Consider the following 13345-nt stretch of genomic DNA (forward strand, 5'->3'; position numbering starts at 1 on the left):
CCTCTCAGCAATAAAGGATTACTCTCTATAGACACTCAACTCTTAAGCTTAATTTGACGAAGTGGATATTCGTGTATATACAGACATGCAGTGGATTACAATCAAGCTTATAGTGCAGCCTTGATTAGAAGATATACATGGGCTTCAGTGTACAAGCAGTGGCATGCAATTTAAATGACATTAAAAATCATTGTATATATTAATAACTACAATCAAGCAAGCAATAAATGTATCAAGCATCATATACATGCTGCAGTTAGTTCCCAATTGAGTGTTACCAATCAAGTAAGGCTAAAAACCTACAATGTCTTCAGCCAATGAATCTAAAAAATCTGTACCATGTTTCTTAATTTTAAAATTTTATCTGCTCTAATTTAGCAAGGTAAAGATATTTGGAGAGGTAAGAACGTCATTCATGACAGTCAAGGCTATTTATGTATGTATGGCGAAAAAAAAGAGTATGGCGAAGAAAAAGAGTATGGCTGCATGTACAGCCCTAAAAGACAGCAAACCCAGAAGGAAAAGTACAAAGAACAGCGGAGGGTAAGTTACCGGTACACCAAGAATATTTTACTCGGCCTATTATAAGGGATGTTTTTGGACAGCAAAACTCGGTCATTGTGTGTCCAATATATTTAGACAGGGCTATCCTTCCATGTCTTTGCAAATGCACAGATAGTATAGTATGGATTTTACATAGAGATGATAAATAACATTTATTACTTTTATGAATTTTAATTTGTCTTATTTCTGAAATAGCTATCTTGTAACAAAAGCATGTGTGCACATTTATATTCTTGTAAGCTAAAATCAGAGAATGCAGTAAATCTAAGTCTACACTACTGTGAGGGTTGCGACATGCCTAAGCTGTATTCGATACTTTGCTTTCGGTCTCACAGTACATCAAAGTTCAAAAACATTTTCTCTTATTTTAATTTATCTACACTCTCATAGAAATTTGGTAGAATTGCAAAGAAACAAGGACTTGATTGGAATCCTCAGATACCATATCCTTGACCCAATAGCCAGTGAAGTTTACGGCAATCTGTCTCATTTTTCTTGAGAATTTCTCATCCCGAGGCCTCACACATGCGCCAGATAGTATTATATCGCAGTTCACACCTTTGGTTAAACTTGGACGTAATATTTTATTTTACATTTAATATTTCACACCTAAAATATGCAAAAACAATCATTAAAAGTAAGATAAAATGAATGCTTATTTTGGAGCCCTGGCAACAAGGCCTTTGTTTGGACTCTTTTGCCTATTTGAATTTAGTTAGATTGTGCCCACAAATATAAATATGCTATACATGTGCATAAATTCATATATGTTGTCACATGGTGTCGATATACATAATTTGCGTATTGTTTATATTTTTAGTCACAGAATCCAACAAAGAGACCGCATCCTCAAGACAATACATCTGATAGTAACACGGAGGTACTCACTCACATAACCAGCAATAAAATTTTAGGCAAATCGTGCAATATTAATTATGGTTAAATGTGGAATTTCATTGGTAGGCAGATCTTCAAGCCATTTATAGCCCTAGATTAGTAGCTAGAACAACATGAAGTTATAGTAGGATAATGCAGAAGAACTCCTTGTGTAGGCAGGATTAGGTTTTAGAAACAAATTATTTGCTGCCAACTGCGATATTTGTTAAGTTGCCTGTTCACACCCAGCCAAACGTTCAATGCCTCGAGCATTCTGATTTATAGCTCAAGATAAGGAGGAAACGCAGTGCTTGCTCAGGACGGGTAGGAGTAAGAGCAGAGGCTATGCGAGCTTCCATAGATGTGGGGAGCATCTACAAAACGCCACAAACGACAGCATTATAGATGTAACTGAGACACCTGATGTTACTTTCATACCCCACAGTCCGGTGAGTAATATTCAGTAACTCAGTTTTAAAATTAAAACCCTGTTGCATGATGCTTTCGTGTCACTTTAGTGTAAGTGCTCAGTGTCTGAATTGGAGAGAGTTGTGCAGCGATGCTCCCAAATCTCTGATTTCAGATTTGTAAAGCATATCAAATCGCTGGCATGCGTTTTGCTCCAAATCAAATCACTTAGAAGGGTGACAACTCAGCTTTGAAAAAAAATGAAATTAAAACCATCATCCACTATGTAATTGATGGTTTTATTTGATTTAATTTACAAGCTGGGCAATCCATTTTATGGTGCTTTGATGCCAATCTCATGATTGGTGATTTGATGTGATTTGCATATCTCTAATCGGGATTTGGGAGCATCTCTGGAGTTGTTATCAACTCTTTGAGAAGTTGATAACAAGGTGCCACAACACCATCCGATTCGTTGACTGAGTACTTGGACTAATGTCGTTGTTGTCTTCTACAAGTCAACTCTATGGGCTAAGTCGGTTGAGCAGTGTAGGATTGGAGAAGATATATGAAGCCAGGAAATAATTGTGAAATAAAACTATTGTAAAAACAGTAATAAAGTCAGGAACTAGCAAAAGCAGATTTGCCCGGTTCTTTCAGATCGCCAAATTAACTTTCAGCTAATCACAATGTCCAATGTAACTTTCCAATCTACTTCATTAAATTAACACATAATATTCCTGTCAAAGTCAAAAATCACCTCAAAACAATGCCACTTAAATACTGCATTCACAGTACTTTACAAGTTCAAGGGGATGTAAATACACATGCTATGATTGTCTTTATTCTAGATCAAGGATCTCCAAGAGGAGTTTGCAGGGAGTAAGAAATGACAGAGGAAAAATGCTTCCTGAGTCCTGAGGCTTTATAACACATGCAATATCTAGATAGGCATAGAACAAGTTTGTTCCCTATAGCTGTGGGTGAACTGGCAATGAAGGGAGGGCACGCCAGAGGGCATCTGGCGTGCCCTCCACCTCATTGCCAGTTCATCTGCAGCCATAGAGAACAAACTTGTTCTAGATAGGAATACTTTTATATGCAAAAACTTGAACTGTTTCAGCTAGGTACTGTGCTCAATTTTGAGTGAATATATTGATCCAATTAAAACATACCTGCATACAAACAACATTCAGGACTTTCATCACTGATTTTTTTTAAATAACCCAGACTTATATTCACTTATTTTCACATATCTACATGTAGTATATGTGGCCCTTTTCTACTGTGTTATTCTGTTCTCATTTGTGCTTGTTAAAGGCCTTTTATGGCTTTGGTGCTGATGTGGTAGTAATTAAGTTATGCGCAACATTTTCTTTTTATATCTAATAAAGTAAAATTATTAAACTTAACAATTTATCATGATAGATTCGTCTGATAACTGAAACAACCTACTTACTATCATTGTTCCAGTGGTCCATCACCAGACATTTTGTCATTGCGCATCGACTTTTCAAACAATGTTTGCTGTATAACGTCAGCAATGCCAATAGATATACATCATGCTAAAGGTTTTGTGTGCTGCCCTCTGATTTTCCAGAATTGGCTACATTGTGCTTGTGGAGGTAATGGGAAAGCTGCTAACAATGATGCACAACAATTGCCACATGCATTATTTATATTGGAGCAAGAAAATACATCATCATGCCAACAGTAAGAAAATATTTTTTGCCCAACAAATCAAGAAAACTTTTTGGTCACACAATGCTGTACATAAATAATAAATATATAAGCAAATTGACAAATCAATACCTACAAAGTGTGGTCATGTTCAAAATCTAAATAAAGTTAGTTGTTGGAGAAGTCGGTGTTTGCAGTAAAGATACGATAGACTAATGTCTTCTGTTGCCTTTTCACGATCTTTGTCTTATGATACGCTAACATAAACAGTTACACTAAAATGAAATAGAATCTTCTTTAGCTCTCAGAATGGTAGCAAAGTAGACAATTGTTTCAATGTGCATTTTATTTGGTTAGAACATAATCACAAATATTCAATAACTTATGTAATACCACGTTACATACATGTAAGTGCAATCATATTACAACGTATGTAAAATATTTTTCATACACACCGTATAAACAAATACAGAATAATTAATGACGTATTTTTGAGAAGATTTTTTTCTGTTTCGTGAGCATGTTACTATTTCCAATGATATACAGCCCTGTATATCATTGCTTATGTATGAATCTGTATATCATTGCTATTTCGTCTTAACACGACAAAACTACGGTAAACAACTATGTGAATACGTTATGCTAGTTTGATGAAAGATCTCATATTTTTGATTAAAGATTTGTCTAAAACGATGTTTATGCTTTATTTTGTTACAAAAAATAAAAAGATTACAGACTCAATTTCTAACCGACTAAACATTGGCACTTGCTTAAAACCTCGTCGCTTAGTGCCGACAAAACATTTGCATTTCCGGATTAAGCTCCACCTCTACAAAACGACCCAGAAACTGACCAGGTTTTGAGCCACTGCAATTATACCTGACCCGATCAGGGGCGTTATCATACAGAATTAAGAGTTGTGATTGGATGATTGATTGGTCTTCCCAAACGCGAGAACGCGTGCGATCGAAGCTCGCGGATGAGGGGTTTCTTTTTGCGAGTGTGAAATTTTAGTTATCTACATACAAATGCAATCGCTCACACATGACGATTCGTAGCTAGCTGGCAGATCTTTATGGAATTTAAAGGCCGGTTAAACAATTTGTTTAGTTGCTTCTTTTCATAAAGGTATTTATCTTATTCTTTCATTATTATTATTAAAAATTTTATAGAATGTTTGGACAACAGGCCTTTAACTAATAAAAGAAAGTTAAAGGCGTAAAAGTTCTGAATTTATTTGATTAGTGGGTTTATACAGTATTTTTCAATTGTTTAAAAATACAGCTTTATATATGTCTAAGTCAATATTTGAAGATGGTTTTTAAACAATCTGTATCGCATAAAGCACCGGGCATATTGTTATATTGGTATTTAAGGATTTGACTCACTAAATATCTCTATACAACAATATGATAGATATGGGCAATTAACTCAGAGGTGCCATTCAACGTTTAGGCATATTGTGCAAATATTTTAGGTATGTCTATTGCTGTGTAAACTGAATTCTCAAAATATCGAAATTAAAAAACTTGTGATCAAAGTTTTATAGACGTTCAAATATAAACCAGACATGCCTTACGAGCTTGGGCATCTAATTTTTATTTTAATAAATGATTGTATGGTGGTTATGTTTTTATTTTAGTTGTGAGCAAATCCTTTGTTGCAATTTTACTAATACATACAAAAGCATATAAAGCTGCGTAGGCCTACAGTCTTATATCACTTTTTTATTGTTGAAGCAGTTTGACCTGGCTTGCTCTTGAAAGGCTGCATAAAGTTTGAGACAAACAAACCCATATGTTGAGTTTGCTATGAGCGCATATTAAATTTTAGTATAGACACTATTGGTAAGGGTCATACCTGCCAACTCTCACGCATTGGGCGTGAGACTCACGCAATCACCCCAAAGAAAAAATGAAAATGCGTGAGGTTTTTGCCCCAACTTCCATAATTTTATATCTACTATCATTGATACATCAATTGCCCCAAAACAAAATCTCACGCATTGCCCCACTCTTGGGTTGGCAGGTCTGGTAAGGGTTGAAAAATATCTTGAGCTTATACTACATGTAGGCGAGTAGTCGCAATTCAAAGCTACTTAAGTTACTTTATTATTGCAAACTTTTTAGGTATGATCTGCTACAACTGTTTAAACTTTCACAAATTATACTGTTATATTTTTATTGCGTTGATTTGTTGATTTATACTAAATTTAGACAACTATATGACATAATTAACCAGAAACAAATAAAATGTAGACCTATAAAATTGGTAATTCTCAATCGCTAACGACCAGACCACACCAGAAGTTTCTATGTTATTTTTATTGAACAGAAGTACAGTGAATTGTTAGGTACAACTCAGTCATTTATGCAAAGGCTGTACTATTGGAACCATCTTTTGTCTCTGTAACAACATCATCACAGACGTAATATTGATATTAGACTTCTTATGTATGGGTCGAGCCGACGGCGATTAAACTGCAAACCCCCATACAAATGGGAAGAATGAATTGGACACTCTTACAGAACCTAAAACAACATTTGTAAAATCACTATGCTATACAAGTGATGTGGTATGGCGGCATCTAGAGGGCGAGGATGGACAGACCCATCCGTTGGCCAGCCGCTGCAACAAGATGGAGATGCTAGCATGTCTCGACCCGTTCTTGTTCACTGGATACCAAATCCTTCTGGTCACGATAATGAATCTGGTCCAGCAAAATCTAGAAATCACTTCGACATTCGCACACAGCTCTATGGAACACAATCACAACGACAGACACTTTGACTGACTGCGAGAGAGGGAGGGTCGGAGAGAGGGAGGTAAGAGAAATAGAGAAGGAGGCAAAAGAAGGAGGCAAGAGCAAGAGGCAAAAGAAGGAGAGAGGGAGGCAATAGAAGGAGGCAAGAAAGGGAGACAGGGAGAGGTTCCCCAGTTTATGAGCCTTTTACTAAATGAAAGAATGTTCTTTGCAGTCTGAGAGAGGTGTGCAGGTTGGAAGCAATAGCCAAACACTTTCATAATCGGCGTAAGGAGTCATTAAACCTGCCTTTGATTTTAAACCAAACTCAGCCCCTTCTAACTCCTTGCATTTTGGATAAGCCTGCCTGTGGTCACATCAGGCTAATTTGAAGAAACATGCTGTACACTCCATCTTAATAGTCATATTAATATTTTAAAAACATTGACTCAAGTGAGAGTCCTAGTGACTGTACATTGCCAGAGTATAGTTTCTCATATTTATATGTATGCTCTTGTTGTTCCAGGTGCTCATAGATTTATGTGTTTGGCAACACACTGTGTATGGTTTACTAAACCTAAGAATTACTAGCACATGTATTCATATTCTTTCAAACACCTTTTTCACCCTTCCACCCTACATTCTATTGTGTAACAATCATTGGAGCAATTATCAAGATTTAAAAAAAATTGTTGTCGATATAAATCTTTGAATTAGTTTCTTTAGCAATGTTAGACCACTCACTAAAATCATTAAATGAAGTCATAGCATGAAATTATTGCCAATAAAGTTCTGTACAATAGAGGTAAACTAAATGTAACATGTTTCATATTTAGCTAATGAAGATGTGGTGTCCCAAGATCCTTATCTTTTCTACAACATCAATGAAAATTTACTGCTTCCCTGTAACACTGATTGAAAAATAATTACATGTACGTGGGAGGGTTGTTTACACCACAGTTTTCATCTAAATGCAAGACACCATTTTAAAAACTGCAAAATATGAATGACACCATCATACTGTTTTCTTTTCCAAGTGTTCACTACTTGTTCTGTAAACAAGTGTCTCTGCACTATGGACAATAAGAGTGGTTTGATGAATGAAAATGATGACTATTCAATACTCAGAACAGTAAGTGCTACAGTATTATTATTAGTATTGCTATAATATGTATTGTTATTTAGCAAATGTTTAACCAACTCAAAGTACAACGCAAGTTTTAGTTTTTTTTTTTTTAATTTACTCTATTAGTATCATAATTTACGTTGCTAGCATTAAATTATCACATTTATATAGCTACTAGCGCAATGCCCGGCGTTGCACGGATATAGAAGACAGCTTATAAAACAGTGGCAGGTTATGTAATGGCCTGCCATTAGCATGGCACATTGCCGATGGCTAATTTGACTATGCTAGTTATCTACGACTCTTACTAATAATAGCCTTGAGAGCAAGCATCAAATGACGTTGCACCGTAACGGAGAGCGACAGGGTATTTTCGACAGGGTATATCAACATATATCGCCCAATGAATCTATCAATCTTGCGTAGCTTAATTGGTAAGATATCTGCCTGGCGAATGGGAGATTCCGCGATCAAATCTTCTGCGATACGGGTTCTTTATTCTGATTTTTTAATAGCTATAGCTGGACTAACCAAAGTACAGAATCACAGAATAACAGACCCACAAACTTTGAGGTTAATATATATATATATATATATATATATATATATATATATATATATATATATATATATACTAGCTGGATGACCGGCATTACACGGCAAATAAAAAATAAATTTTCTACAGAAAATTTATTTTTACTCAACATGAACAACGATTACTATTCTAACTTTTAAAGGAATTTGTTTTGTTCTGTGTATGTACTGTGTTTTTATTTGTGTGCTGTGTTTATTTTTGTGGACTGCGTCTATCTCTGTGTAACTCATACTATACTGGCTTCAGTGCCTGCTACTGCGGATCTATACTGATTGCAATAGTCCTGTTGGCCATGTGAGTTCGAACATTTCTATTCATGTCTGGGCACACCTAACGCTAATTGCAGTGGTAAGCTCGAAGTCATAAATTATTGGCATGTGTAACAAGTATGTACTCAATTTATCCCATAGTGATAGCCAATTGGACAGCGTAGTGCATAGGATAAATGTCTATCTGAAGAACTGGAGGTTCTGATTTCAAATCAAGTATGCAGCAGATTTTTTTATTTCTAAAACCTGATTGCTATAACTGGACATGCGGACACACCGACAAACATCGATACCTATATAGACTAGCTAAATGCTCGGCGTTGCCGGGTATTAAAAACATTTGAGCTCAAAAAATGTCTTTTTTTAATGTATGCAACATTTACCATTCTAACTATTAAACAGCATATCATGAAAAAAAAGTTTTATGCAGCTCAAATAAATTTACATAGAAATAAACAACTGTAAAGGAGTTTGTTTAAGTGTGAAATAAATAGCAAGTAACAACTACATGTACAGTGTAATGGCTGGATAGTCTGTTCAACTACATGTACAGTGTAATGGCTAGATAGTCTGTTCAACTACATGTACAGTGTAATGGCTAGATAGTCTGTTCAACTACATGTACAGTGTAATGGCTAGATAGTCTGTTCAACTACATGTACAGTGTAATGGCTAGATAGTCTGTTCAACTACATGTACAGTGTAATGGCTAGATAGTCTGTTCAACTACATGTACAGTGTAATGGCTAGATAGTCTGTTCAACTACATGTACAGTGTAATGGCTAGATAGTCTGTTCAACTACATGTACAGTGTAATGGCTAGATAGTCTGTTCAACTACATGTACAGTGATTTTGATGAAAAATGATAGTTTACTGATACAATTAATACGAACAGAAAAAATAAAGTAAAAATCAGGAATATGTTGAATTAAATAATAACACTGATTACATAGAAGTGTGTGTGTAAAAAGGTTACTGTTGCAGTAGAAGCTATCCATCAAAATTTTAAATACAACAACACTGTACCTCTTGATACTGGTAAAAATGTAAAAAAGAGATATTGCTTCATAGGATTGCCTTTAGGAAGAACCGCAAATTGAAGGAGTGTAATGGCACATTTGAAACTGAAACGTCACATTTGAAAATGAAAAATTAACAACTAGGTAATGGTTATAAGGCTTTTAAAAACTTTGCAAAAGAAAACAAACAAAAAAGGTAATATTTAGTAATAATATAAAGTGCATATTTATCTTGTAACCTGCATTCGCGATAAAGATAGATAAGAAAATTGATGATAAAGAGATTGTAGTGTAATAGAGGCGCTTTGTCAGTAGACTGAGGTTCTGAGTTCAAATCTTGTGTGATGCAGATGTTTTATTCTTAGCTTTTAATTTCTCTAACTGGACACACGACAGATAGACCAACAGACAAATGACAGAGACTCATATTTTTATATATATAGATAAGAATAAACAATAAGTTATGGGATTGTTATACGGCATGGGAATGTCTGAAATTCTGATACTCATAGCACTTGCTAGCATATGTCTATTCGCTGTCATAACTTCTTTACAGGTAACCATACGATATGTAATTAGCTAATGACCACTTGGTGCACCTTGCATTTGACTCAAATACTCATATAACTGACCTACCTCTTACTCCACCTAATCAATTTGGACACATATTTTGAGTTCATCAGCTCAGTGATGCCGACAGTAAACTGTACAAGAAGTCAATATATATGTAGCTTCTAGTATGGCTCCTACAATACAACATTATCCCTGTTCTACTCATTTTCTTTTCTCATCCCGCTACAGGTGTCTACCACAGCTATATTAATTACACTAATAGCTACATTCATATAATTTATTGGTTAGTCGGTCAAGATGTTTCATAATGACTTTATTTATCACATCTTTGGAATCAGATGGCTCTTTGACTAGTAAATCTCCTGCTGTTTGAAATTAGGATGAGGGGGTTATTTAGCCTTGGTTCTATGATGGTCGCATTAGAGCGGGAAAGATGACCAGTTTTATAGGTATTACAATGTAGCCATATGGAGTAGACGTCTATGGGTTTATATTATCCTTGTAAAAAACTGTGGCTCAGATGATACAATACTCGTTCTATCTGTTTTGGGCCTGTGGCTGGCAGTCTGTTTACATCATTGGGTGTTTTAAAAAGCTTTGGTTTGGTTTGTTAAAGTTAAACTTTACATTCCTAGGAGAACCACACACAAGAAAATCTTCTTAAGGTTATCCATCAATTTGATATAACTAAGCTAAACCGGGCATATTTTTCAAAGGTTTTTCATGGCATGTATTAATAAAATCTGTCATAGTTATGGAATGACCCAGATGTTATCCACAAAATCTTTTCGATCTTTCACCATTTAAAATATTTTTAATTTGTTGTAAAAGATCTATAAACTCAATAACAAATATGCAAGAAGGTGTTTTTCATATAATCCTAGCACCCTGGCAGCTCAGTATGCCATGAGAGATCATCAGGTTTGTCAATACAGCACAGAGAATATGTATGGGCACAATAAAACAGAGAGAATAAGTATGCACACAATAAAGCACAGAGAATAAGTATGCGTACAATAAAGTACAGAGAATAAGTATGCGTACAATAAAGCAGAGAGAATAAGTATGCACACAATAAAGTAGAGAGAATAAATATGCGTACAATAAAGCACAGAGAATAAGGATGCATATAATAAAGCACAGAGAATAAGTATGCGTACAATAAAGCACAGAGAATAAGTATGCGTACAATTTCTCTACAACCATTAAAACTGCAGGTGGTAGCATGCTTGGCAGCCAAGTCGCTATAGCCTACCCAGCACAACTTGCATTTTACTATATGCATACAAGATTTACAGTTGTAAAATTAGTATCAAATTTTTCCGTGTTAACCTTCTTTGAATGGTTTAAATACTGATCAACCTTTTTCTGAGGCTTTTTGAATTACATGTGTTATTGCAATCAGATTTTATAGGCGGAACAAGGAATTTTTAAAAATGATTTTATTCTGTAAAATACTGGAATACTGTATACTAGCAAGAACGTGAGAGATAAAACTTATATCAATAAACACGGCTTCCGTTGTTCTTACTTACTGACTGAGTGATTTAGAGAAGCAGCGGCTAGTAGCCATACATCGGCACAATTCACTAGGGATTATCACACAATGGCTCATTCTTTATACTTGCTGACTCAATTGTAGCCAGAATTGTAACCATTTGTACCTGCTATTCATCCCATGATAGAGAAACTGAAGGCATGCTAATATAGGCCTACTATAGAACTATCAAGTATTTATAGTCAGAACTATCTTCTGTTACATTATCTCTCTATCTATTGAATAAGCTTGTAATGCAATTACTGCAAGAGACTAGATGTAGTATTATCTGGCTGAAAATAAAATTTTACTTTAAATTCTAGTAGCTAAATTAGTGAATTCAACTTCTGGTAGCTAAGGTTCAATTACACTTAATTATAGTCAATCTTGGAATAATTGAAATTTAATTTAATTTCACGTACATTAAATTAGCTAGGATAAATTTAATGTATTAAATATGTTGCCTGTTATTTTTTATTGCGAAAACCAATGACTGCACATTCATTTATCCAAACACTATTATCATATCAGGACCTTATAAAAAATAATATCAGGACCTTTGTAAAGGGAGTGGCAGACCATTGCAGCCATTCCTTACTAATTTACATCTTTACCTTATCCAAGTTATTTAACAAAGTGTAAGACACGATTGATTTTCATGATTGATGCAACTTTGTGTCATTTATAGCGGCTGCCATAAGAAGAGTGCTTTTTCACATGGCTGTTTTTTGTTATAAGCTACTAGCCACAAATTGTGTCTGGCAAATTTCTGATATATCGGTACATCTACTGTACTCCCTTTTTTTCTGACGAAGAGAGAGTTCTGCTAAGATAGATGGTTGATCAAGGCAAAGGCTGACCAAGCATGTTTTTAAGTCAGAATTGTAGGCTATGGAAAATACTTGTCTGAACTGAGATTTCAACATGAGACATTAAGTTTAATAACAATTAATGTAACCTGACACTATGGCTGCAGCGGTGTAAAGACAGATCATAATCTACTGTATATATTCCTATAACAGCGACGCTAATTAAGTGTGTATAATAAGTGTGTACTATTTTGCTGCCCCATGCGGGTTATGCACTAGCCACTGTCATATTGAGCCCATATGAGTTTCTGAATGGCTAGCTATACAGACTTCTTACACAAAACAGCACGAGGGTTACAGATAATGAATTCTATTCATGAGCTCTCTAGCCATCATCTTCCTTAATTAACTCTGTCTTCTTGTACTCTTCTATGCACTGTTCTGGCGTCAATCAGGTATTTCATCGCCATCTCCTAATGAATTTAGTTGCGCAACGTTTTACAATGCACAGCTAGTATCCTGCAGAACCCGAAGCGCTGCTCAAAGGAATTCAAACAAAACAGATGTGATCTTTGAACAAAATATCATTAAACGTGTGTCTGTAAATGAATGCCCCCCCAATGCTTAAAGGCTCGCACATACTGTATCTCGGTAAGTCAAGGTTGTTTTCTTGGAGGTTATTCGTAAACTGTGTGCACTGTATACCGATGTAGTCACCGAGGCAGTGCAGATATGTCGGAAAACATTACGGCTCGCATGTGAACTACTTCGGTCATGGTGGTTAGCTGTCGCAGATAGCTTGATCTATACTTTCCTTCGTGATAGTTGCTGCAGGACTAGTATTTTTCATCGGTTTAGAGATTGCATTGAATAATGATACTTATGCTGCAGACTATTCGCTGATGTTAATGCAGATAGTTTTGCTATAGTGTGAACAATGTTATTACAGACGATCACTGATATACTGAGGGATTACATTTTATTTTTTTTTATTAAATTTTTTTATTAAATTCTAATAGCTAAGTTAATGAATTCGTCTTTTTTAGCTAAAGTTCAATTACGTGTAGTTGCAGTCAACCTTGGAATAATTGAAATTAAATTTAATTTCATTTACATTAAATTAGTTGTCATAAAATTACAATAA

The 13345-nt window shown here is 35.1% G+C and overlaps 1 long non-coding RNA gene across 1 annotated transcript; it reads left to right on the forward strand.

Annotated features, from left to right (window-relative positions):
• The first annotated feature begins 493 nt into the window (after nucleotides 1-493).
• On the forward strand, nucleotides 494-1858 carry LOC137401133 (uncharacterized). The gene is made up of 3 exons (XR_010979290.1): nucleotides 494-543; nucleotides 1385-1444; nucleotides 1726-1858. It is a non-coding gene; the product is annotated as an uncharacterized lncRNA (long non-coding RNA).
• Nucleotides 1859-13345: the final 11487 nt, after the last annotated feature.

The sequence above is a fragment of the Watersipora subatra genome, chromosome 7 (assembly GCF_963576615.1).
Source record: "Watersipora subatra chromosome 7, tzWatSuba1.1, whole genome shotgun sequence".
In the NCBI taxonomy this organism is placed as follows: domain Eukaryota; kingdom Metazoa; phylum Bryozoa; class Gymnolaemata; order Cheilostomatida; family Watersiporidae; genus Watersipora; species Watersipora subatra.